Raw genomic sequence first — 26,441 nt, 5'->3', positions numbered from 1 at the left:
TAATTTAGTTGTCCGTATTTTAAAAATAGCCTATAATACATATTTAATGATCAAATAGCTGAAAATCTATAGATAAAGCAAATGATTGATTTGTTAAGCTAAGATCACTTCTTTTTATTTTTAAAGTTACCAATTAGAATAGATTAAGAGAAATAGGCTAGTTGCTAAAAAAAAATACAAAAAAATAAAAACTCAGGCTAGGGCCTATATGTGGTTACACAGCTCAAGCCGATCTCACGACCAATCGTACGAATTCGAGGAATGATTAAAAAGTGGGTAATTCGTAAGAATTCTTACGACCTCACTCGTACGAATTAGTACGATTTTGCTAAATCGTACATATTTTACGAATTGGCCAATTCGTATAAATTCGTACGAATGACCTGACCCTTACCCCGCCCCTAAACCTAACCATCACGTGGGTTTAGACAAATCGTACGAATTCGTATGAGTGAGGTTGTACGAATTAGTACGAATTAGCCACTTTTTAATCATTCGTCGAATTCATACGAATTGGTCGTGAGATAGCGTAGGACAGCTATAATTTAAATGCGTTGTGCAAAAATAATTTAGCAATTAAAAAATGCATAAATAAGACAATGTACTACTTATCTTTAACAATATAGCTACAAAAGAGATTGTAAAATGCTTTAGTTCATCGGATCCTGCCTAATCATTCCCTGGTATTTTGTTTTCATACACTAGAGGGCGCTGTGAGCCACTGGATTCAGGAGCAGCGCTGATTCTCACAGCTCTTGCCGGGTGCAGTGGCGCGTGCCTGTAGTCCAAGCTACTGGGAGGCTGAGGCTGGTGGATCTCTTGAGCTCGGGGGTTCTGGACTGCAGTGGACTATGTCGATTGGGTGTCCGCGCTAAGTTCGGTATCGATATGGTGTTCCTGGGGGAGCCCGGGACCACCAGGTCGCCTAAAGAGGGGTGAACCGGCCCAGGTCGGAGACGAAGCAGGTCAAAGTCCCCGTGTCGATCAGTAGTGGGATCGTGCCTGGGAATAGACACTGCAGTGCTGCCTGAGCGATACAGTGAGACCCATTCTTTTGTGTGAACAGTTATTCTGTGAAATCTAATAAATAACAGCAACAACAAATGAACATAAAATAAAGCCCTTAATGGCCAAATAAAACTGTCCAATCCAGTCTTCATTTATTATAATAAAGTACATTTTTTCTATATGGCTTCCCTGTTAGATACATTTACACCAATGCCTTATATTTTTTAATGTATCACAAATGTAGTTTAGATGTCCGTATTTTACAAATAGCCTATTAAAGATATTTAATGATCAAACTGCTGAAAATCTATATATAAAGCAAACGATTGATTTGTTAAACTAAGATCACTTTATTTAATTTTTAAAGTTACCAATTAGAATAGATTAAGATAAATATGCTAGTGGATAAAAAAAAAAAAAAACTCAGGCTAGGGCCTACATGTGGTTAGATAGCTATAATCTAAATGTATTGTGCAAAAATAATTTAGCAATTAAAAATGCATAAATAAGACAATGTACTACTTACCTTTAACAATATAGCTACCAAAGAGATTGTAAAATGCTTTAGTTCATCGGATCCTGCCTAATCATTCCCTGGTATTTTGTTTTCATACACTAGAGGGCGCTGTGAGCCACTGGATTCAGTAGCAGCGCTGATTCTCACAGCTCTCGCCGGGTGCAGTGGCGCGCGCCTGTAGTCCAAGCTACTGGGAGGTTGAGGCTGGTGGATTGCTTGAGCTCAGGGGTTCTGGACTGCAGTGGACTATGTCGATCGGGTGTCCGTGCTAAGTTCGGTATCGATATGGTGCTTCTGGGGGAGCCCGGGACCACCAGGTCGCCTAAGGAGGGGTGAACCGGCCCAGGTCGGAGATGAAGCAGGTCAAAGTCCCCGTGTCGATCAGTAGTGGGATCGCGCCTGTGAATAGACTCTGCAGTGCAGCCTGAGTGATACAGCGAGACTCGGTCTTTTGTGTGAACAGTTATTCCGTGGAATCTAATAAACAGCAGCAACAACAAATGAACACAAAATAAAGCCACTAATGGCCAAATAAAACTTTCCAATCCAGTCTTCATTTATCATAATAAAGTAAATTTTTTCTATATGGCTTCCCTGTTAGATACATTTACACCAATGCCTTATATTTTTGTAATGTCTCACAAATGTAATTTAGTTGTCCGTATTTTAAAAATAGCCTATAATACATATTTAATGATCAAACAGCTGAAAATATATAGATAAAGCAAATGATTGATTTGTTAAGGTAAGATCACTTCATTTTATTTTTAAAGTTACCAATTAGAATAGATTAAGAGAAATAGGCTAGTTGCTAAAAAAAAATACAAAAAAATAAAACTCAGGCTAGGGCCTATATGTGGTTAGACAGCTCAAGCCGATCTCACGACCAATCGTACGAATTCGAGGAATGATTAAAAAGTGGGTAATTCGTAAGAATTCTTACGACCTCACTCGTACGAATTAGTACGATTTTGCTAAATCGTACATATTTTACGAATTGGCCAATTCGTATGAATTCGTACGAATGACCTGACCCTTACCCCGCCCCTAAACCTAACCATCACGTGGGTTTAGACAAATCGTACGAATTCGTATGAGTGAGGTTGTACGAATTAGTACGAATTAGCCACTTTTTAATCATTCGTCGAATTCGTACGAATTGGCCGTGAGATAGCGTAGGACAGCTATAATTTAAATACGTTGTGCAAAAATAATTTAGCAATTAAAAAATGCATAAATAAGACAATGTACTACTTATCTTTAACAATATAGCTACCAAAGAGATTGTAAAATGCTTTAGTTCATCGGATCCTGCCTAATCATTCCCTGGTATTTTGTTTTCATACACTAGAGGGCGCTGTGAGCCACTGGATTCAGTAGCAGCGCTGATTCTCACAGCTCTCGCCGGGTGCAGTGGCGCGCGCCTGTAGTCCAAGCTACTGGGAGGCTGAGGCTGGTGGATTGCTTGAGCTCAGGGGTTCTGGACTGCAGTGGACTATGTCGATCGGGTGTCCGTGCTAAGTTCGGTATCGATATGGTGCTTCTGGGGGAGCCCGGGACCACCAGGTCGCCTAAGGAGGGGTGAACCGGCCCAGGTCGGAGACGAAGCAGGTCAAAGTCCCCGTGTCGATCAGTAGTGGGATCGTGCCTGGGAATAGACACTGCAGTGCTGCCTGAGCGATACAGTGAGACCCATTCTTTTGTGTGAACAGTTATTCTGTGAAATCTAATAAATAACAGCAACAACAAATGAACATAAAATAAAGCCCTTAATGGCCAAATAAAACTGTCCAATCTAGTCTTCATTTATTATAATAAAGTACATTTTTTCTATATGGCTTCCCTGTTAGATACATTTACACCAATGCCTTATATTTTTTAATGTATCACAAATGTAGTTTAGATGTCCGTATTTTACAAATAGCCTATTAAAGATATTTAATGATCAAACTGCTGAAAATCTATATATAAAGCAAACGATTGATTTGTTAAACTAAGATCACTTTATTTAATTTTTAAAGTTACCAATTAGAATAGATTAAGATAAATATGCTAGTGGATAAAAAAAAAAAAAAACTCAGACTAGGGCCTACATGTGGTTAGATAGCTATAATCTAAATGTATTGTGCAAAAATAATTTAGCAATTAAAAATGCATAAATAAGACAATGTACTACTTACCTTTAACAATATAGCTACCAAAGAGATTGTAAAATGCTTTAGTTCATCGGATCCTGCCTAATCATTCCCTGGTATTTTGTTTTCATACACTAGAGGGCGCTGTGAGCCACTGGATTCAGTAGCAGCGCTGATTCTCACAGCTCTCGCCGGGTGCAGTGGCGCGCGCCTGTAGTCCAAGCTACTGGGAGGCTGAGGCTGTTGGATTGCTTGAGCTCAGGGGTTCTGGACTGCAGTGGACTATGTCGATCGGGTGTCCGTGCTAAGTTCGGTATCGATATGGTGCTTCTGGGGGAGCCCGGGACCACCAGGTCGCCTAAGGAGGGGTGAACCGGCCCAGGTCGGAGACGAAGCAGGTCAAAGTCCCCGTGTCGATCAGTAGTGGGATCGCGCCTGTGAATAGACTCTGCAGTGCAGCCTGAGCGATACAGCGAGACTCGGTCTTTTGTGTGAACAGTTATTCTGTGGAATCTAATAAACAGCAGCAACAACAAATGAACACAAAATAAAGCCACTAATGGCCAAATAAAACTTTCCAATCCAGTCTTCATTTATCATAATAAAGTAAATTTTTTCTATATGGCTTCCCTGTTAGATACATTTACACCAATGCCTTATATTTTTGTAATGTCTCACAAATGTAATTTAGTTGTCCGTATTTTAAAAATAGCCTATAATACATATTTAATGATCAAATAGCTGAAAATCTATAGATAAAGCAAATAATTGATTTGTTAAGCTAAGATCACTTCTTTTTATTTTTAAAGTTACCAATTAGAATAGATTAAGAGAAATAGGCTAGTTGCTAAAAAAAAATACAAAAAAATAAAAACTCAGGCTAGGGCCTATATGTGGTTACACAGCTCAAGCCGATCTCACGACCAATCGTACGAATTCGAGGAAAGATTGAAAAGTGGGTAATTCGTAAGAATTCTTACGACCTCACTCGTACGAATTAGTATGATTTTGCTAAATCGTACATATTTTACGAATTGGCCAATTCGTATAAATTCGTACGAATGACCTGACCCTTACCCCGCCCCTAAACCTAACCATCACGTGGGTTTAGACAAATCGTACGAATTCGTATGAGTGAGGTTTTACGAATTAGTACGAATTAGCCACTTTTTAATCATTCGTCGAATTCGTACGAATTGGTCGTGAGATAGCGTAGGACAGCTATAATTTAAATGCGTTGTGCAAAAATAATTTAGCAATTAAAAAATGCATAAATAAGACAATGTACTACTTATCTTTAACAATATAGCTACCAAAGAGATTGTAAAATGCTTTAGTTCATCGGATCCTGCCTAATCATTCCCTGGTATTTTGTTTTCATACACTAGAGGGCGCTGTGAGCCACTGGATTCAGGAGCAGCGCTGATTCTCACAGCTCTCGCCAGGTGCAGTGGCGCGTGCCTGTAGTCCAAGCTACTGGGAGGCTGAGGCTGGTGGATCTCTTGAGCTCAGTGGTTCTGTACTGCAGTGGACTATGTCGATTGGGTGTCCGCGCTAAGTTCGGTATCGATATGGTGTTCCTGGGGGAGCCCGGGACCACCAGGTCGCCTAAGGAGGGGTGAACCGGCCCAGGTCGGAGACGAAGCAGGTCAAAATCCCCGTGGCGATCAGTAGTGGGATCGTGCCTGTGAATAGACACTGCAGTGCTGCCTGAGCGATACAGTGAGACCCATTCTTTTGTCTGAACAGTTATTGTGTGAAATCTAATAAATAACAGCAACAACAAATTAACATAAAATAAAGCCCTTAATGGCCAAATAAAACTGTCCAATCCAGTCTTCATTTATTATAATAAAGTACATTTTTTCTATATGGCTTCCCTGTTAGATACATTTACACCAATGCCTTATATTTTTTAATGTATCACAAATGTAGTTTAGATGTCCGTATTTTACAAATAGCCTATTAAAGATATTTAATGATCAAACTGCTGAAAATCTATATATAAAGCAAACGATTGATTTGTTAAACTAAGATCACTTTATTTAATTTTTAAAGTTACCAATTAGAATAGATTAAGATAAATATGCTAGTGGATAAAAAAAAAAAAACTCAGGCTAGGGCCTACATGTGGTTAGATAGCTATAATTTAAATGTATTGTGCAAAAATAATTTAGCAATTAAAAAATGCATAAATAAGACAATGTACTACTTACCTTTAACAATATAGCTACCAAAGAGATTGTAAAATGCTTTAGTTCATCGGATCCTGCCTAATCATTCCCTGGTATTTTGTTTTCATACACTAGAGGGCGCTGTGAGCCACTGGATTCAGTAGCAGCGCTGATTCTCACAGCTCTCGCCGGGTGCAGTGGCGCGCGCCTGTAGTCCAAGCTACTGGGAGGCTGAGGCTGGTGGATTGCTTGAGCTCAGGGGTTCTGGACTGCAGTGGACTATGTCGATCGGGTGTCCGTGCTAAGTTCGGTATCGATATGGTGCTTCTGGGGGAGCCCGGGACCACCAGGTCGCCTAAGGAGGGGTGAACCGGCCCAGGTCGGAGACGAAGCAGGTCAAAGTCCCCGTGTCGATCAGTAGTGGGATCGTGCCTGTGAATAGACTCTGCAGTGCAGTCTGAGCGATACAGTGAGACCCATTCTTTTGTGTGAACAGTTATTCTGTGAAATCTAATAAATAACAGCAACAACAAATGAACATAAAATAAAGCCCTTAATGGCCAAATAAAACTGTCCAATCCAGTCTTCATTTATTATAATAAAGTACATTTTTTCTATATGGCTTCCCTGTTAGATACATTTACACCAATGCCTTATATTTTTTAATGTATCACAAATGTAGTTTAGATGTCCGTATTTTACAAATAGCCTATTAAAGATATTTAATGATCAAACTGCTGAAAATCTATATATAAAGCAAACGATTGATTTGTTAAACTAAGATCACTTTATTTAATTTTTAAAGTTACCAATTAGAATAGATTAAGATAAATATGCTAGTGGATAAAAAAAAAAAAAAAACTCAGGCTAGGGCCTACATGTGGTTAGATAGCTATAATCTAAATGTATTGTGCAAAAATAATTTAGCAATTAAAAAATGCATAAATAAGACAATGTACTACTTACCTTTAACAATATAGCTACCAAAGAGATTGTAAAATGCTTTAGTTCATCGGATCCTGCCTAATCATTCCCTGGTATTTTGTTTTCATACACTAGAGGGCGCTGTGAGCCACTGGATTCAGTAGCAGCGCTGATTCTCACAGCTCTCGCCGGGTGCAGTGGCGCGCGCCTGTAGTCCAAGCTACTGGGAGGTTGAGGGTGGTGGATTGCTTGAGCTCAGGGGTTCTGGACTGCAGTGGACTATGTCGATCGGGTGTCCGTGCTAAGTTCGGTATCAAAATGGTGCTTCTGGGGGAGCCCGGGACCACCAGGTCGCCTAAGGAGGGGTGAACCGGCCCAGGTCGGAGACGAAGCAGGTCAAAGTCCCCGTGTCGATCAGTAGTGGAATCGCGCCCGTGAATAGACTCTGCAGTGCAGCCTGAGCGATACAGCGAGACTCGGTCTTTTGTGTGAACAGTTATTCTGTGGAATCTAATAAACAGCAGCAACAACAAATGAACACAAAATAAAGCCACTAATGGCCAAATAAAACTTTCCAATCCAGTCTTCATTTATCATAATAAAGTAAATTTTTTCTATATGGCTTCCCTGTTAGATACATTTACACCAATGCCTTATATTTTTGTAATGTCTCACAAATGTAATTTAGTTGTCCGTATTTTAAAAATAGCCTATAATACATATTTAATGATCAAATAGCTGAAAATCTATAGATAAAGCAAATGATTGATTTGTTAAGCTAAGATCACTTCTTTTTATTTTTAAAGTTACCAATTAGAATAGATTAAGAGAAATAGGCTAGTTGCTAAAAAAAAATACAAAAAAATAAAAACTCAGGCTAGGGCCTATATGTGGTTACACAGCTCAAGCCGATCTCACGACCAATCGTACGAATTCGAGGAATGATTAAAAAGTGGGTAATTCGTAAGAATTCTTACGACCTCACTCGTACGAATTAGTACGATTTTGCTAAATCGTACATATTTTACGAATTGGCCAATTCGTATAAATTCGTACGAATGACCTGACCCTTACCCCGCCCCTAAACCTAACCATCACGTGGGTTTAGACAAATCGTACGAATTCGTATGAGTGAGGTTGTACGAATTAGTACGAATTAGCCACTTTTTAATCATTCGTCGAATTCATACGAATTGGTCGTGAGATAGCGTAGGACAGCTATAATTTAAATGCGTTGTGCAAAAATAATTTAGCAATTAAAAAATGCATAAATAAGACAATGTACTACTTATCTTTAACAATATAGCTACAAAAGAGATTGTAAAATGCTTTAGTTCATCGGATCCTGCCTAATCATTCCCTGGTATTTTGTTTTCATACACTAGAGGGCGCTGTGAGCCACTGGATTCAGGAGCAGCGCTGATTCTCACAGCTCTTGCCGGGTGCAGTGGCGCGTGCCTGTAGTCCAAGCTACTGGGAGGCTGAGGCTGGTGGATCTCTTGAGCTCGGGGGTTCTGGACTGCAGTGGACTATGTCGATTGGGTGTCCGCGCTAAGTTCGGTATTGATATGGTGTTCCTGGGGGAGCCCGGGACCACCAGGTCGCCTAAGGAGGGGTGAACCGGCCCAGGTCGGAGACGAAGCAGGTCAAAGTCCCCGTGTCGATCAGTAGTGGGATCGTGCCTGGGAATAGACACTGCAGTGCTGCCTGAGCGATACAGTGAGACCCATTCTTTTGTGTGAACAGTTATTCTGTGAAATCTAATAAATAACAGCAACAACAAATGAACATAAAATAAAGCCCTTAATGGCCAAATAAAACTGTCCAATCCAGTCTTCATTTATTATAATAAAGTACATTTTTTCTATATGGCTTCCCTGTTAGATACATTTACACCAATGCCTTATATTTTTTAATGTATCACAAATGTAGTTTAGATGTCCGTATTTTACAAATAGCCTATTAAAGATATTTAATGATCAAACTGCTGAAAATCTATATATAAAGCAAACGATTGATTTGTTAAACTAAGATCACTTTATTTAATTTTTAAAGTTACCAATTAGAATAGATTAAGATAAATATGCTAGTGGATAAAAAATAAAAAAAACTCAGGCTAGGGCCTACATGTGGTTAGATAGCTATAATTTAAATGTATTGTGCAAAAATAATTTAGCAATTAAAAAATGCATAAATAAGACAATGTACTACTTACCTTTAACAACATAGCTACCAAAGAGATTGTAAAATGCTTTAGTTCATCGGATCCTGCCTAATCATTCCCTGGTATTTTGTTTTCATACACTAGAGGGCGCTGTGAGCCACTGGATTCAGTAGCAGCGCTGATTCTCACAGCTCTCGCCGGGTGCAGTGGCGCGTGCCTGTAGTCCAAGCTACTGGGAGGCTGAGGCTGGTGGATTGCTTGAGCTCAGGGGTTCTGGACTGCAGTGGACTATGTCGATCGGGTGTCCGTGCTAAGTTCGGTATCGATATGGTGCTTCTGGGGGAGCCCGGGACCACCAGGTCGCCTAAGGAGGGGTGAACCGGCCCAGGTCGGAGACGAAGCAGGTCAAAGTCCCCGTGTTGATCAGTAGTGGGATCGCGCCTGTGAATAGACTCTGCAGTGCAGCCTGAGCGATACAGCGAGACTCGGTCTTTTGTGTGAACAGTTATTCTGTGGAATCTAATAAACAGCAGCAACAACAAATGAACACAAAATAAAGCCACTAATGGCCAAATAAAACTTTCCAATCCAGTCTTCATTTATCATAATAAAGTAAATTTTTTCTATATGGCTTCCCTGTTAGATACATTTACACCAATGCCTTATATTTTTGTAATGTCTCACAAATGTAATTTAGTTGTCCGTATTTTAAAAATAGCCTATAATACATATTTAATGATCAAATAGCTGAAAATCTATAGATAAAGCAAATGATTGATTTGTTAAGGTAAGATCACTTCATTTTATTTTTAAAGTTACCAATTAGAATAGATTAAGAGAAATAGGCTAGTTGCTAAAAAAAAAATACAAAAAAATAAAAACTCAGGCTAGGGCCTATATGTGGTTAGACAGCTCAAGCCGATCTCACGACCAATCGTACGAATTCGAGGAATGATTAAAAAGTGGGTAATTCGTAAGAATTCTTACGACCTCACTCGTACGAATTAGTACGATTTTGCTAAATCGTACATATTTTACGAATTGGCCAATTCGTATGAATTCGTACTAATGACCTGACCCTTACCCCGCCCCTAAACCTAACCATCACGTGGGTTTAGACAAATCGTACAAATTCGTATGAGTGAGGTTGTACGAATTAGTACGAATTAGCCACTTTTTAATCATTCGTCGAATTTGTACGAATTGGTCGTGAGATAGCGTAGGACAGCTATAATTTAAATGCGTTGTGCAAAAATAATTTAGCAATTAAAAAATGCATAAATAAGACAATGTACTACTTATCTTTAACAATATAGCTACCAAAGAGATTGTAAAATGCTTTAGTTCATCGGATCCTGCCTAATCATTCCCTGGTATTTTGTTTTCATACACTAGAGGGCGCTGTGAGCCACTGGATTCAGGAGCAGCGCTGATTCTCACAGCTCTCGCCAGGTGCAGTGGCGCGTGCCTGTAGTCCAAGCTACTGGGAGGCTGAGGCTGGTGGATCTCTTGAGCTCAGGGGTTCTGGACTGCAGTGGACTATGTCGATTGGGTGTCCGCGCTAAGTTCGGTATCGATATGGTGTTCCTGGGGGAGCCCGGGACCACCAGGTCGCCTAAGGAGGGGTGAACCGGCCCAGGTCGGAGACGAAGCAGGTCAAAGTCCCCGTGGCGATCAGTAGTGGGATCGTGCCTGTGAATAGACACTGCAGTGCTGCCTGAGCGATACAGTGAGACCCATTCTTTTGTGTGAACAGTTATTCTGTGAAATCTAATAAATAACAGCAACAACAAATGAACATAAAATAAAGCCCTTAATGGCCAAATAAAACTGTCCAATCCAGTCTTCATTTATTATAATAAAGTACATTTTTTCTATATGGCTTCCCTGTTAGATACATTTACACCAATGCCTTATATTTTTTAATGTATCACAAATGTAGTTTAGATGTCCGTATTTTACAAATAGCCTATTAAAGATATTTAATGATCAAACTGCTGAAAATCTATATATAAAGCAAACGATTGATTTGTTAAACTAAGATCACTTTATTTAATTTTTAAAGTTACCAATTAGAATAGATTAAGATAAATATGCTAGTGGATAAAAAAAAAAAACCTCAGGCTAGGGCCTACATGTGGTTAGATAGCTATAATTTAAATGTATTGTGCAAAAATAATTTAGCAATTAAAAAATGCATAAATAAGACAATGTACTACTTACCTTTAACAATATAGCTACCAAAGAGATTGTAAAATGCTTTAGTTCATCGGATCCTGCCTAATCATTCCCTGGTATTTTGTTTTCATACACTAGAGGGCGCTGTGAGCCACTGGATTCAGTAGCAGCACTGATTCTCACAGCTCTCGCCGGGTGCAGTGGCGCGCGCCTGTAGTCCAAGCTACTGGGAGGCTGAGGCTGGTGGATTGCTTGAGCTCAGGGGTTCTGGACTGCAGTGGACTATGTCGATCGGGTGTCCGTGCTAAGTTCGGTATCGATATGGTGCTTCTGGGGGAGCCCGGGACCACCAGGTCGCCTAAGGAGGGGTGAACCGGCCCAGGTCGGAGACGAAGCAGGTCAAAGTCCCCGTGTCGATCAGTAGTGGGATCGCGCCTGTGAATAGACTCTGCAGTGCAGCCTGAGCGATACAGCGAGACTCGGTCTTTTGTGTGAACAGTTATTCCGTGGAATCTAATAAACAGCAGCAACAACAAATGAACACAAAATAAAGCCACTAATGGCCAAATAAAACTTTCCAATCCAGTCTTCATTTATCATAATAAAGTAAATTTTTTCTATATGGCTTCCCTGTTAGATACATTTACACCAATGCCTTATATTTTTGTAATGTCTCACAAATGTAATTTAGTTGTCCGTATTTTAAAAATAGCCTATAATACATATTTAATGATCAAACAGCTGAAAATCTATAGATAAAGCAAATGATTGATTTGTTAAGGTAAGATCACTTCATTTTATTTTTAAAGTTACCAATTAGAATAGATTAAGAGAAATAGGCTAGTTGCTAAAAAAAAATACAAAAAAATAAAACTCAGGCTAGGGCCTATATGTGGTTAGACAGCTCAAGCCGATCTCACGACCAATCGTACGAATTCGAGGAATGATTAAAAAGTGGGTAATTCGTAAGAATTCTTACGACCTCACTCGTACGAATTAGTACGATTTTGCTAAATCGTACATATTTTACGAATTGGCCAATTCGTATGAATTCGTACGAATGACCTGACCCTTACCCCGCCCCTAAACCTAACCATCACGTGGGTTTAGACAAATCGTACGAATTCGTATGAGTGAGGTTGTACGAATTAGTACGAATTAGCCACTTTTTAATCATTCGTCGAATTCGTACGAATTGGCCGTGAGATAGCGTAGGACAGCTATAATTTAAATACGTTGTGCAAAAATAATTTAGCAATTAAAAAATGCATAAATAAGACAATGTACTACTTATCTTTAACAATATAGCTACCAAAGAGATTGTAAAATGCTTTAGTTCATCGGATCCTGCCTAATCATTCCCTGGTATTTTGTTTTCATACACTAGAGGGCGCTGTGAGCCACTGGATTCAGGAGCAGCGCTGATTCTCACAGCTCTCGCCGGGTGCAGTGGCGCGTGCCTGTAGTCCAAGCTACTGGGAGGCTGAGGCTGGTGGATCTCTTGAGCTCAGGGGTTCTGTACTGCAGTGGACTATGTCGATTGGGAGTCCGCGCTAAGTTCGGTATCGATATGGTGTTCCTGGGGGAGCCCGGGACCACCAGGTCGCCTAAGGAGGGGTGAACCGGCCCAGGTCGGAGACGAAGCAGGTCAAAATCCCCGTGGCGATCAGTAGTGGGATCGTGCCTGTGAATAGACACTGCAGTGCTGCCTGAGCGATACAGTGAGACCCATTCTTTTGTCTGAACAGTTATTCTGTGAAATCTAATAAATAACAGCAACAACAAATTAACATAAAATAAAGCCCTTAATGGCCAAATAAAACTGTCCAATCCAGTCTTCATTTATTATAATAAAGTACATTTTTTCTATATGGCTTCCCTGTTAGATACATTTACACCAATGCCTTATATTTTTTAATGTATCACAAATGTAGTTTAGATGTCCGTATTTTACAAATAGCCTATTAAAGATATTTAATGATCAAACTGCTGAAAATCTATATATAAAGCAAACGATTGATTTGTTAAACTAAGATCACTTTATTTAATTTTTAAAGTTACCAATTAGAATAGATTAAGATAAATATGCTAGTGGATAAAAAAAAAAAAACTCAGGCTAGGGCCTACATGTGGTTAGATAGCTATAATTTAAATGTATTGTGCAAAAATAATTTAGCAATTAAAAAATGCATAAATAAGACAATGTACTACTTACCTTTAACAATATAGCTACCAAAGAGATTGTAAAATGCTTTAGTTCATCGGATCCTGCCTAATCATTCCCTGGTATTTTGTTTTCATACACTAGAGGGCGCTGTGAGCCACTGGATTCAGTAGCAGCGCTGATTCTCACAGCTCTCGCCGGGTGCAGTGGCGCGTGCCTGTAGTCCAAGCTACTGGGAGGCTGAGGCTGGTGGATTGCTTGAGCTCAGGGGTTCTGGACTGCAGTGGACTATGTCGATCGGGTGTCCGTGCTAAGTTCGGTATCGATATGGTGCTTCTGGGGGAGCCCGGGACCACCAGGTCGCCTAAGGAGGGGTGAACCGGCCCAGGTCGGAGACGAAGCAGGTCAAAGTCCCCGTGTCGATCAGTAGTGGGATCGCGCCTGTGAATAGACTCTGCAGTGCAGTCTGAGCGATACAGTGAGACCCATTCTTTTGTGTGAACAGTTATTCTGTGAAATCTAATAAATAACAGCAACAACAAATGAACATAAAATAAAGCCCTTAATGGCCAAATAAAACTGTCCAATCCAGTCTTCATTTATTATAATAAAGTACATTTTTTCTATATGGCTTCCCTGTTAGATACATTTACACCAATGCCTTATATTTTTTAATGTATCACAAATGTAGTTTAGATGTCCGTATTTTACAAATAGCCTATTAAAGATATTTAATGATCAAACTGCTGAAAATCTATATATAAAGCAAACGATTGATTTGTTAAACTAAGATCACTTTATTTAATTTTTAAAGTTACCAATTAGAATAGATTAAGATAAATATGCTAGTGGATAAAAAAAAAAAAAAAACTCAGGCTAGGGCCTAAATGTGGTTAGATAGCTATAATCTAAATGTATTGTGCAAAAATAATTTAGCAATTAAAAAATGCATAAATAAGACAATGTACTACTTACCTTTAACAATATAGCCACCAAAGAGATTGTAAAATGCTTTAGTTCATCGGATCCTGCCTAATCATTCCCTGGTATTTTGTTTTCATACACTAGAGGGCGCTGTGAGCCACTGGATTCAGTAGCAGCGCTGATTCTCACAGCTCTCGCCGGGTGCAGTGGCGCGCGCCTGTAGTCCAAGCTACTGGGAGGTTGAGGGTGGTGGATTGCTTGAGCTCAGGGGTTCTGGACTGCAGTGGACTATGTCGATCGGGTGTCCGTGCTAAGTTCGGTATCGATATGGTGCTTCTGGGGGAGCCCGGGACCACCAGGTCGCCTAAGGAGGGGTGAACCGGCCCAGGTCGGAGACGAAGCAGGTCAAAGTCCCCGTGTCGATCAGTAGTGGGATCGCGCCTGTGAATAGACTCTGCAGTGCAGCCTGAGCGATACAGCGAGACTCGGTCTTTTGTGTGAACAGTTATTCTGTGGAATCTAATAAACAGCAGCAACAACAAATGAACACAAAATAAAGCCACTAATGGCCAAATAAAACTTTCCAATCCAGTCTTCATTTATCATAATAAAGTAAATTTTTTCTATATGGCTTCCCTGTTAGATACATTTACACCAATGCCTTATATTTTTGTAATGTCTCACAAATGTAATTTAGTTGTCCGTATTTTAAAAATAGCCTATAATACATATTTAATGATCAAATAGCTGAAAATCTATAGATAAAGCAAATGATTGATTTGTTAAGCTAAGATCACTTCTTTTTATTTTTAAAGTTACCAATTAGAATAGATTAAGAGAAATAGGCTAGTTGCTAAAAAAAAATACAAAAAAATAAAAACTCAGGCTAGGGCCTATATGTGGTTACACAGCTCAAGCCGATCTCACGACCAATCGTACGAATTCGAGGAATGATTAAAAAGTGGGTAATTCGTAAGAATTCTTACGACCTCACTCGTACGAATTAGTACGATTTTGCTAAATCGTACATATTTTACGAATTGGCCAATTCGTATAAATTCGTACGAATGACCTGACCCTTACCCCGCCCCTAAACCTAACCATCACGTGGGTTTAGACAAATCGTACGAATTCGTATGAGTGAGGTTGTACGAATTAGTACGAATTAGCCACTTTTTAATCATTCGTCGAATTCATACGAATTGGTCGTGAGATAGCGTAGGACAGCTATAATTTAAATGCGTTGTGCAAAAATAATTTAGCAATTAAAAAATGCATAAATAAGACAATGTACTACTTATCTTTAACAATATAGCTACAAAAGAGATTGTAAAATGCTTTAGTTCATCGGATCCTGCCTAATCATTCCCTGGTATTTTGTTTTCATACACTAGAGGGCGCTGTGAGCCACTGGATTCAGGAGCAGCGCTGATTCTCACAGCTCTTGCCGGGTGCAGTGGCGCGTGCCTGTAGTCCAAGCTACTGGGAGGCTGAGGCTGGTGGATCTCTTGAGCTCGGGGGTTCTGGACTGCAGTGGACTATGTCGATTGGGTGTCCGCGCTAAGTTCGGTATCGATATGGTGTTCCTGGGGGAGCCCGGGACCACCAGGTCGCCTAAGGAGGGGTGAACCGGCCCAGGTCGGAGACGAAGCAGGTCAAAGTCCCCGTGTCGATCAGTAGTGGGATCGTGCCTGGGAATAGACACTGCAGTGCTGCCTGAGCGATACAGTGAGACCCATTCTTTTGTGTGAACAGTTATTCTGTGAAATCTAATAAATAACAGCAACAACAAATGAACATAAAATAAAGCCCTTAATGGCCAAATAAAACTGTCCAATCCAGTCTTCATTTATTATAATAAAGTACATTTTTTCTATATGGCTTCCCTGTTAGATACATTTACACCAATGCCTTATATTTTTTAATGTATCACAAATGTAGTTTAGATGTCCGTATTTTACAAATAGCCTATTAAAGATATTTAATGATCAAACTGCTGAAAATCTATATATAAAGCAAACGATTGATTTGTTAAACTAAGATCACTTTATTTAATTTTTAAAGTTACCAATTAGAATAGATTAAGATAAATATGCTAGTGGATAAAAAAAAAAAAAAAACTCAGGCTAGGGCCTACATGTGGTTAGATAGCTATAATCTAAATGTATTGTGCAAAAATAATTTAGCAATTAAAAATGCATAAATAAGACAATGTACTACTTACCTTTAACAATATAGCTACCAAAGAGATTGTAAAATGCTTTAGTTCATCGGATCCTGCCTAATCATTCCCTGGTATTTTGTTTTCATACACTAGAGGGCGCTGTGAGCCACTGGATTCAGTAGCAGCGCTGATTCTCACAGCTCTCGCCGGGTGCAGTGGCGCGCGCCTGTAGTCCAAGCTACTGGGAGGTTGAGGCTGGTGGATTGCTTGAGCTCAGGGGTTCTGGACTGCAGTGGACTATGTCGATCGGGTGTCCGTGCTAAGTTCGGTATCGATATGGTGCTTCTGGGGGAGCCCGGGACCACCAGGTCGCCTAAGGAGGGGTGAACCGGCCCAGGTCGGAGACGAAGCAGGTCAAAGTCCCCGTGTCGATCAGTAGTGGGATCGCGCCTGTGAATAGACTCTGCAGTGCAGCCTGAGCGATACAGCGAGACTCGGTCTTTTGTGTGAACAGTTATTCCGTGGAATCTAATAAACAGCAGCAACAACAAATGAACACAAAATAAAGCCACTAATGGCCAAATAAAACTTTCCAATCCAGTCTTCATTTATCATAATAAAGTAAATTTTTTCTATATGGCTTCCCTGTTAGATACATTTACACCAATGCCTTATATTTTTGTAATGTCTCACAAATGTAATTTAGTTGTCCGTATTTTAAAAATAGCCTATAATACATATTTAATGATCAAACAGCTGAAAATCTATAGATAAAGCAAATGATTGATTTGTTAAGGTAAGATCACTTCATTTTATTTTTAAAGTTACCAATTAGAATAGATTAAGAGAAATAGGCTAGTTGCTAAAAAAAAAATACAAAAAAATAAAACTCAGGCTAGGGCCTATATGTGGTTAGACAGCTCAAGCCGATCTCACGACCAATCGTACGAATTCGAGGAATGATTAAAAAGTGGGTAATTCGTAAGAATTCTTACGACCTCACTCGTACGAATTAGTACGATTTTGCTAAATCGTACATATTTTACGAATTGGCCAATTCGTATGAATTCGTACGAATGACCTGACCCTTACCCCGCCCCTAAACCTAACCATCACGTGGGTTTAGACAAATCGTACGAATTCGTATGAGTGAGGTTGTACGAATTAGTACGAATTAGCCACTTTTTAATCATTCGTCGAATTCGTACGAATTGGCCGTGAGATAGCGTAGGACAGCTATAATTTAAATACGTTGTGCAAAAATAATTTAGCAATTAAAAAATGCATAAATAAGACAATGTACTACTTATCTTTAACAATATAGCTACCAAAGAGATTGTAAAATGCTTTAGTTCATCGGATCCTGCCTAATCATTCCCTGGTATTTTGTTTTCATACACTAGAGGGCGCTGTGAGCCACTGGATTCAGGAGCAGCGCTGATTCTCACAGCTCTCGCCGGGTGCAGTGGCGCGTGCCTGTAGTCCAAGCTACTGGGAGGCTGAGGCTGGTGGATCTCTTGAGCTCAGGGGTTCTGTACTGCAGTGGACTATGGCGATTGGGTGTCCGCGCTAAGTTCGGTATCGATATGGTGTTCCTGGGGGAGCCCGGGACCACCAGGTCGCCTAAGGAGGGGTGAACCGGCCCAGGTCGGAGACGAAGCAGGTCAAAATCCCCGTGGCGATCAGTAGTGGGATCGTGCCTGTGAATAGACACTGCAGTGCTGCCTGAGCGATACAGTGAGACCCATTCTTTTGTCTGAACAGTTATTCTGTGAAATCTAATAAATAACAGCAACAACAAATTAACATAAAATAAAGCCCTTAATGGCCAAATAAAACTGTCCAATCCAGTCTTCATTTATTATAATAAAGTACATTTTTTCTATATGGCTTCCCTGTTAGATACATTTACACCAATGCCTTATATTTTTTAATGTATCACAAATGTAGTTTAGATGTCCGTATTTTACAAATAGCCTATTAAAGATATTTAATGATCAAACTGCTGAAAATCTATATATAAAGCAAACGATTGATTTGTTAAACTAAGATCACTTTATTTAATTTTTAAAGTTACCAATTAGAATAGATTAAGATAAATATGCTAGTGGATAAAAAAAAAAAAACTCAGGCTAGGGCCTACATGTGGTTAGATAGCTATAATTTAAATGTATTGTGCAAAAATAATTTAGCAATTAAAAAATGCATAAATAAGACAATGTACTACTTACCTTTAACAATATAGCTACCAAAGAGATTGTAAAATGCTTTAGTTCATCGGATCCTGCCTAATCATTCCCTGGTATTTTGTTTTCATACACTAGAGGGCGCTGTGAGCCACTGGATTCAGTAGCAGCGCTGATTCTCACAGCTCTCGCCGGGTGCAGTGGCGCGCGCCTGTAGTCCAAGCTACTGGGAGGCTGAGGCTGGTGGATTGCTTGAGCTCAGGGGTTCTGGACTGCAGTGGACTATGTCGATCGGGTGTCCGTGCTAAGTTCGGTATCGATATGGTGCTTCTGGGGGAGCCCGGGACCACCAGGTCGCCTAAGGAGGGGTGAACCGGCCCAGGTCGGAGACGAAGCAGGTCAAAGTCCCCGTGTCGATCAGTAGTGGGATCGCGCCTGTGAATAGACTCTGCAGTGCAGCCTGAGCGATACAGCGAGACTCGGTCTTTTGTGTGAACAGTTATTCTGTGGAATCTAATAAACAGCAGCAACAACAAATGAACACAAAATAAAGCCACTAATGGCCAAATAAAACTTTCCAATCCAGTCTTCATTTATCATAATAAAGTAAATTTTTTCTATATGGCTTCCCTGTTAGATACATTTACACCAATGCCTTATATTTTTGTAATGTCTCACAAATGTAATTTAGTTGTCCGTATTTTAAAAATAGCCTATAATACATATTTAATGTATTTAATGTATTTAACCCCTCCTTGAACTGCCACCTTAACGTGGTGGAGGGGTTTGAGTACCCGAATGACCCTAGGAGCTATGTTGTCTGGGGCTATATGCCCCTGGTAGGGTCTCCCAAGGCAAACAGGTCCTAGGCGACGGGTCAGACTAAGAGCGGTTCAAAAACCCCCTTATGAAGGAAATACACCCAAGGACCGTGACGTCGCCCGGTATGGCGCAGCCGGGGCCCCACCCTGGAGCCAGGCCCGGGGTTGGGGCTTGTATGCGAGCGCCTGGTGGCCGGGCCTCTCCCCACGGGGTCCGGCCGGGCTCAGCCCGAAGAAGAGACGTGGGACCGTCTTCCCGTGGGCTCACCACCTGCAGGAGGAGCCGTAAGGGGCCGGTGCAGAGAGGATTGGGCGGCAGTCGAAGGCAGGGGCCTCGGCGACCCGATCCCTGGACACGGAATCTAGCCTTAGGGACGTGGAACGTCACCTCACTGGCGGGGAAGGAGCCCGAGATTGTGCGTGAGGTTGAGAGGTTCCGACTAGAGATAGTCGGAATCACCTCTACGCATGGCTTGGGTTCTGGAGCCACACTCCTTGAGAGAGGATGGACTCTTCACCACTCTGGAGTTGCCCATGGTGAGAGGCGGCGGGCTGGTGTGGGCTTGCTTATAGCCCCCCAGCTCAGCCGCCATGTGTTGGAGTTTACCCCGGTGAACGAGAGGGTCGTTTCTCTGCGCCTACGGGTCGGGGATAGGTCTCTCACTGTCGTGTGTGCCTACGGGCCAAACGGCAGTGTAGAGTACCCGGCCTTCTTGGAGTCTCTGGGAGGGGTGCTGGAAAGTGCCCCGACTGGGGACTCCGTTGTTCTACTGGGGGACTTCAACGCTCACGTGGGTAACGACAGTGACACCTGGAGGGGCGTGATTGGGAGGAACGGCCCCCCCGACCTGAACCCGAGTGGTGTTCAGTTATTGGACTTCTGTGCTAGTTACAGTTTGTCCATAACGAACACCATGTTCAAGCATAAGGGTGTCCACCAGTGCACGTGGCACCAGGACACCCTAGGCCGTAGGTCGATGATCGACTTTGTGGTCGTTTCATCTGACCTGCGGCCGTATGTCTTGGACACTCGGGTGAAGAGAGGGGCGGAGCTGTCAACTGATCACTACCTGGTGGTGAGTTGGATCCGATGGCGGGGGAGGAGGCTGGACGGACTCGGCAGACCCAAGCGTACTGTGAGGGTTTGCTGGGAACGTTTGGCCGAATCTCCTGTCAGAAAGATCTTCAACTCTCACCTCCGGCAGAGCTACGACCAGATCCCGAAGGAGGCTGGAGATATTGAGTCTGAGTGGACCATGTTCTCCACCTCCATTGTCGAAGCGGCTGCTCGGAGCTGTGGCCGTAAGGTCTCCGGTGCCTGTCGAGGCGGCAATCCTCGAACCCGGTGGTGGACACCGGAAGTAAAGGATGCCGTCAAGCTGAAGAAGGAGTCCTATCGGGCCTGGTTGGCTCGTGGGACTCCGGAGGCAGCTGACAGGTACCGGCAGGCCAAGCGGACTGCGGCCCGGGTGGTCGTGGAGGCAAAAACTCGGGCCTGGGAGGAGTTCGGTGAGGCCATGGAGAAGGACTATCGGCTGGCCTCGAAGAAATTCTGGCAAACTGTCCGGCGCCTCAGAAGGGGGAAACAGTCCCCTACCAATGCTGTTTACAGTAGGGGTGGGCGGCTGTTGACCTCGACTGGGGATGTCGTCGGACGGTGGAAGGAATACTTCGAGGACCTCCTCAATCCCGCCGTCACGTCTTCCATTGAGGAAGCAGAGGCTGAGGGTTCGGAGGTGGACTCGTCCATCACCCTAGCTGAGGTCACCGAGGTAGTCAAGAAACTCCTCGGTGGCAAGGCACCGGGGGTGGATGAGATCCGCCCCGAATACCTTAAGTCTCTGGATGCTGTGGGGCTGTCTTGGTTGACACGCCTCTGCAGCATCGCGTGGCGGTCGGGGACAGTGCCTCTGGGATGGCAGACCGGGGTGGTGGTTCCTCTTTTTAAGAAGGGGGACCGGAGGGTGTGTTCCAACTATAGGGGGATCACACTTCTCAGCCTCCCTGGGAAAGTCTATGCCAGGGTACTGGAGAGGAGAATACGGCCGATAGTGGAACCTCGGATTCAGGAGGAACAGTGCGGTTTTCGTCCTGGCCGTGGAACACTGGACCAGCTCTATACTCTCTACAGGGTGCTGGAGGGTTCATGGGAGTTTGCCCAACCAGTCCACATGTGTTTTGTGGATTTGGAGAAGGCATTCGACTGTGTCCCCCGAGGCGGCCTGTGGAGGGTGCTCCGGGAATATGGGGTCCGGGGTCCTTTGCTAAGGGCTGTCCGGTCCCTGTATGACCGAAGCAGGAGCTTGGTTCGCATTGCCGGTAGTAAGTCAGACTTCTTCCCGGTGCATGTTGGACTCCGGCAGGGCTGCCCTTTGTCGCCGGTTCTGTTCATAATTTTTATGGACAGAATTTCTAGGCGCAGCCAGGGGCCGGAGGGTGTCAGGTTTGGGGACCACACGATTTCGTCTCTGCTCTTCGCGGATGATGTTGTCGTGTTGGCCCCTTCATACCAGGACCTTCAACATGCACTGGGACGGTTTGCAGCCGAGTGTGAAGCGGCTGGGATGAAAATAAGCACCTCCAAATCCGAGGCCATGGTCCTCAGCCGGAAAAGGGTGGCTTGCCCACTTCAGGTTGGTGGAGAGATCCTTCCTCAAGTGGAGGAGTTTAAGTATCTTGGGGTTTTGTTCACGAGTGAGGGAAGGATGGAACGGGAGATTGACAGACGGATCGGTGCAGCTTCAGCAGTAATGCGGTCGATGTACCGATCTGTTGTGGTGAAGAAGGAGCTGAGCCGTAAGGCAAAGCTCTCGATTTACCAGTCAATCTACGTTCCTACTCTCACCTATGGTCATGAGCTTTGGGTCATGACCGAAAGGACAAGATCCCGGATACAGGCGGCCGAAATGAGCTTTCTCCGCAGGGTGGCTGGGCGATCCCTTAGAGATAGGGTGAGAAGCTCGGTCACTCGGGAGGAGCTCAGAGTAGAGCCGCTGCTCCTCCACATCGAGAGGGGTCAGCTGAGGTGGCTCGGGCATCTGTTCCGGATGCCTCCTGGACGCCTTCCTGGGGAGGTGTTCCGGGCACGTCCCACTGGGCGGAGGCCCCGGGGAAGACCTAGGACACGCTGGAGAGACTATGTCTCCCGGCTGGCCTGGGAACGCCTCGGTATCCCCCCAGAAGAGCTGGAGGAAGTGTCTAGGGAGAGGGAAGTCTGGGCATCTCTGCTTAGACTGCTGCCCCCGCGACCCGGCCCCGGATGAGCGGAAGAAGATGTATGTATGTATGTACATATTTAATGATCAAATAGCTGAAAATCTATAGATAAAGCAAATGATTGATTTGTTAAGCTAAGATCACTTCTTTTTATTTTTAAAGTTACCAATTAGAATAGATTAAGAGAAATAGGCTAGTTGCTAAAAAAAAATACAAAAAAATAAAAACTCAGGCTAGGGCCTATATGTGGTTACACAGCTCAAGCCGATCTCACGACCAATCGTACGAATTCGAGGAAAGATTGAAAAGTGGGTAATTCGTAAGAATTCTTACGACCTCACTCGTACGAATTAGTATGATTTTGCTAAATCGTACATATTTTACGAATTGGCCAATTCGTATAAATTCGTACGAATGACCTGACCCTTACCCCGCCCCTAAACCTAACCATCACGTGGGTTTAGACAAATCGTACGAATTCGTATGAGTGAGGTTGTACGAATTAGTACGAATTAGCCACTTTTTAATCATTCGTCGAATTCGTACGAAATTGGTCGTGAGATAGCGTAGGACAGCTATAATTTAAATGCGTTGTGCAAAAATAATTTAGCAATTAAAAAATGCATAAATAAGACAATGTACTACTTATCTTTAACAATATAGCTACCAAAGAGATTGTAAAATGCTTTAGTTCATCGGATCCTGCCTAATCATTCCCTGGTATTTTGTTTTCATACACTAGAGGGCGCTGTGAGCCACTGGATTCAGGAGCAGCGCTGATTCTCACAGCTCTCGCCAGGTGCAGTGGCGCGTGCCTGTAGTCCAAGCTACTGGGAGGCTGAGGCTGGTGGATCTCTTGAGCTCAGGGGTTCTGGACTGCAGTGGACTATGTCGATTGGGTGTCCGCGCTAAGTTCGGTATCGATATGGTGTTCCTGGGGGAGCCCGGGACCACCAGGTCGCCTAAGGAGGGGTGAACCGGCCCAGGTCGGAGACGAAGCAGGTCAAAATCCCCGTGGCGATCAGTAGTGGGATCGTGCCTGTGAATAGACACTGCAGTGCTGCCTGAGCGATACAGTGAGACCCATTCTTTTGTCTGAACAGTTATTCTGTGAAATCTAATAAATAACAGCAACAACAAATGAACATAAAATAAAGCCCTTAATGGCCAAATAAAACTGTCCAATCCAGTCTTCATTTATTATAATAAAGTACATTTTTTCTATATGGCTTCCCTGTTAGATACATTTACACCAATGCCTTATATTTTTTAATGTATCACAAATGTAGTTTAGATGTCCGTATTTTACAAATAGCCTATTAAAGATATTTAATGATCAAACTGCTGAAAATCTATATATAAAGCAAACGATTGATTTGTTAAACTAAGATCACTTTATTTAATTTTTAAAGTTACCAATTAGAATAGATTAAGATAAATATGCTAGTGGATAAAAAAAAAAAAAAACTCAGGCTAGGGCCTACATGTGGTTAGATAGCTATAATTTAAATGTATTGTGCAAAAATAATTTAGCAATTAAAAAATGCATAAATAAGACAATGTACTACTTACCTTTAACAATATAGCTACCAAAGAGATTGTAAAATGCTTTAGTTCATCGGATCCTGCCTAATCATTCCCTGGTATTTTGTTTTCATACACTAGAGGGCGCTGTGAGCCACTGGATTCAGTAGCAGCGCTGATTCTCACAGCTCTCGCCGGGTGCAGTGGCGCGCGCCTGTAGTCCAAGCTACTGGGAGGTTGAGGCTGTTGGATTGCTTGAGCTCAGGGGTTCTGGACTGCAGTGGACTATGTCGATCGGGTGTCCGTGCTAAGTTCGGTATCGATATGGTGCTTCTGGGGGAGCCCGGGACCACCAGGTCGCCTAAGGAGGGGTGAACCGGCCCAGGTCGGAGACGAAGCAGGTCAAAGTCCCCGTGTCGATCAGTAGTGGGATCGCGCCTGTGAATAGACTCTGCAGTGCAGCCTGAGCGATACAGCGAGACTCGGTCTTTTGTGTGAACAGTTATTCTGTGGAATCTAATAAACAGCAGCAACAACAAATGAACACAAAATAAAGCCACTAATGGCCAAATAAAACTTTCCAATCCAGTCTTCATTTATCATAATAAAGTAAATTTTTTCTATATGGCTTCCCTGTTAGATACATTTACACCAATGCCTTATATTTTTGTAATGTCTCACAAATGTAATTTAGTTGTCCGTATTTTAAAAATAGCCTATAATACATATTTAATGATCAAATAGCTGAAAATCTATAGATAAAGCAAATGATTGATTTGTTAAGCTAAGATCACTTCTTTTTATTTTTAAAGTTACCAATTAGAATAGATTAAGAGAAATAGGCTAGTTGCTAAAAAAAAATACAAAAAAATAAAAACTCAGGCTAGGGCCTATATGTGGTTACACAGCTCAAGCCGATCTCACGACCAATCGTACGAATTCGAGGAAAGATTGAAAAGTGGGTAATTCGTAAGAATTCTTACGACCTCACTCGTACGAATTAGTATGATTTTGCTAAATCGTACATATTTTACGAATTGGCCAATTCGTATAAATTCGTACGAATGACCTGACCCTTACCCCGCCCCTAAACCTAACCATCACGTGGGTTTAGACAAATCGTACGAATTCGTATGAGTGAGGTTGTACGAATTAGTACGAATTAGCCACTTTTTAATCATTCGTCGAATTCGTACGAATTGGTCGTGAGATAGCGTAGGACAGCTATAATTTAAATGCGTTGTGCAAAAATAATTTAGCAATTAAAAAATGCATAAATAAGACAATGTACTACTTATCTTTAACAATATAGCTACCAAAGAGATTGTAAAATGCTTTAGTTCATCGGATCCTGCCTAATCATTCCCTGGTATTTTGTTTTCATACACTAGAGGGCGCTGTGAGCCACTGGATTCAGGAGCAGCGCTGATTCTCACAGCTCTCGCCAGGTGCAGTGGCGCGTGCCTGTAGTCCAAGCTACTGGGAGGCTGAGGCTGGTGGATCTCTTGAGCTCAGGGGTTCTGTACTGCAGTGGACTATGTCGATTGGGTGTCCGCGCTAAGTTCGGTATCGATATGGTGTTCCTGGGGGAGCCCGGGACCACCAGGTCGCCTAAGGAGGGGTGAACCGGCCCAGGTCGGAGACGAAGCAGGTCAAAATCCCCGTGGCGATCAGTAGTGGGATCGTGCCTGTGAATAGACACTGCAGTGCTGCCTGAGCGATACAGTGAGACCCATTCTTTTGTCTGAACAGTTATTCTGTGAAATCTAATAAATAACAGCAACAACAAATTAACATAAAATAAAGCCCTTAATGGCCAAATAAAACTGTCCAATCCAGTCTTCATTTATTATAATAAAGTACATTTTTTCTATATGGCTTCCCTGTTAGATACATTTACACCAATGCCTTATATTTTTTAATGTATCACAAATGTAGTTTAGATGTCCGTATTTTACAAATAGCCTATTAAAGATATTTAATGATCAAACTGCTGAAAATCTATATATAAAGCAAACGATTGATTTGTTAAACTAAGATCACTTTATTTAATTTTTAAAGTTACCAATTAGAATAGATTAAGATAAATATGCTAGTGGATAAAAAAAAAAAACTCAGGCTAGGGCCTACATGTGGTTAGATAGCTATAATTTAAATGTATTGTGCAAAAATAATTTAGCAATTAAAAAATGCATAAATAAGACAATGTACTACTTACCTTTAACAATATAGCTACCAAAGAGATTGTAAAATGCTTTAGTTCATCGGATCCTGCCTAATCATTCCCTGGTATTTTGTTTTCATACACTAGAGGGCGCTGTGAGCCACTGGATTCAGTAGCA

General features: G+C 42.2%; 21 non-coding genes across 21 annotated transcripts; all 21 read left to right on the top strand.

Moving 5' to 3' along the window:
- The first annotated feature begins 757 nt into the window (after positions 1 to 757).
- On the top strand, positions 758 to 1,056 carry LOC148970205 (signal recognition particle RNA). The gene has a single exon (XR_016148972.1).
- A 623-nt stretch (positions 1,057 to 1,679) lies between these two features.
- Positions 1,680 to 1,978, top strand: LOC148970204 (signal recognition particle RNA). The gene has a single exon (XR_016148868.1).
- Positions 1,979 to 2,928: 950 nt separating this feature from the next.
- LOC148970203 (signal recognition particle RNA) lies at positions 2,929 to 3,227 on the top strand. Its single transcript, XR_016148839.1, has one exon.
- A 623-nt stretch (positions 3,228 to 3,850) lies between these two features.
- On the top strand, positions 3,851 to 4,149 carry LOC148970202 (signal recognition particle RNA). The gene has a single exon (XR_016148733.1).
- Positions 4,150 to 5,100: 951 nt separating this feature from the next.
- Positions 5,101 to 5,399, top strand: LOC148970201 (signal recognition particle RNA). The gene has a single exon (XR_016149013.1).
- A 622-nt stretch (positions 5,400 to 6,021) lies between these two features.
- LOC148970200 (signal recognition particle RNA) lies at positions 6,022 to 6,320 on the top strand. The gene has a single exon (XR_016148887.1).
- A 625-nt stretch (positions 6,321 to 6,945) lies between these two features.
- LOC148970199 (signal recognition particle RNA) lies at positions 6,946 to 7,244 on the top strand. The gene has a single exon (XR_016149014.1).
- A 951-nt stretch (positions 7,245 to 8,195) lies between these two features.
- Positions 8,196 to 8,494, top strand: LOC148970198 (signal recognition particle RNA). The gene has a single exon (XR_016148961.1).
- A 624-nt stretch (positions 8,495 to 9,118) lies between these two features.
- On the top strand, positions 9,119 to 9,417 carry LOC148970197 (signal recognition particle RNA). Its single transcript, XR_016148780.1, has one exon.
- Positions 9,418 to 10,369: 952 nt separating this feature from the next.
- Positions 10,370 to 10,668, top strand: LOC148970196 (signal recognition particle RNA). The gene has a single exon (XR_016148978.1).
- A 622-nt stretch (positions 10,669 to 11,290) lies between these two features.
- LOC148970195 (signal recognition particle RNA) lies at positions 11,291 to 11,589 on the top strand. The gene has a single exon (XR_016149033.1).
- Positions 11,590 to 12,539: 950 nt separating this feature from the next.
- On the top strand, positions 12,540 to 12,838 carry LOC148970194 (signal recognition particle RNA). The gene has a single exon (XR_016148968.1).
- A 622-nt stretch (positions 12,839 to 13,460) lies between these two features.
- Positions 13,461 to 13,759, top strand: LOC148970193 (signal recognition particle RNA). The gene has a single exon (XR_016148845.1).
- Positions 13,760 to 14,384: 625 nt separating this feature from the next.
- On the top strand, positions 14,385 to 14,683 carry LOC148970192 (signal recognition particle RNA). The gene has a single exon (XR_016148858.1).
- Positions 14,684 to 15,634: 951 nt separating this feature from the next.
- On the top strand, positions 15,635 to 15,933 carry LOC148970191 (signal recognition particle RNA). Its single transcript, XR_016148905.1, has one exon.
- Positions 15,934 to 16,557: 624 nt separating this feature from the next.
- On the top strand, positions 16,558 to 16,856 carry LOC148970190 (signal recognition particle RNA). Its single transcript, XR_016148757.1, has one exon.
- A 951-nt stretch (positions 16,857 to 17,807) lies between these two features.
- On the top strand, positions 17,808 to 18,106 carry LOC148970189 (signal recognition particle RNA). Its single transcript, XR_016148958.1, has one exon.
- Positions 18,107 to 18,728: 622 nt separating this feature from the next.
- On the top strand, positions 18,729 to 19,027 carry LOC148970188 (signal recognition particle RNA). The gene has a single exon (XR_016149032.1).
- Positions 19,028 to 23,369: 4,342 nt separating this feature from the next.
- On the top strand, positions 23,370 to 23,668 carry LOC148970187 (signal recognition particle RNA). The gene has a single exon (XR_016148970.1).
- A 624-nt stretch (positions 23,669 to 24,292) lies between these two features.
- On the top strand, positions 24,293 to 24,591 carry LOC148970186 (signal recognition particle RNA). Its single transcript, XR_016148791.1, has one exon.
- Positions 24,592 to 25,542: 951 nt separating this feature from the next.
- LOC148970185 (signal recognition particle RNA) lies at positions 25,543 to 25,841 on the top strand. The gene has a single exon (XR_016148927.1).
- The last annotated feature ends 600 nt before the right edge of the window (positions 25,842 to 26,441 follow it).

The sequence above is a fragment of the Pimephales promelas genome, chromosome 21, assembly GCF_988280905.1.
Source record: "Pimephales promelas chromosome 21, fPimPro1.hap1.1, whole genome shotgun sequence".
NCBI classification, from domain to species: domain Eukaryota; kingdom Metazoa; phylum Chordata; class Actinopteri; order Cypriniformes; family Leuciscidae; genus Pimephales; species Pimephales promelas.
The sequence above is the reverse complement of the archived record's forward strand: the minus strand, read 5'-3'. Positions and strand labels throughout refer to the sequence as shown.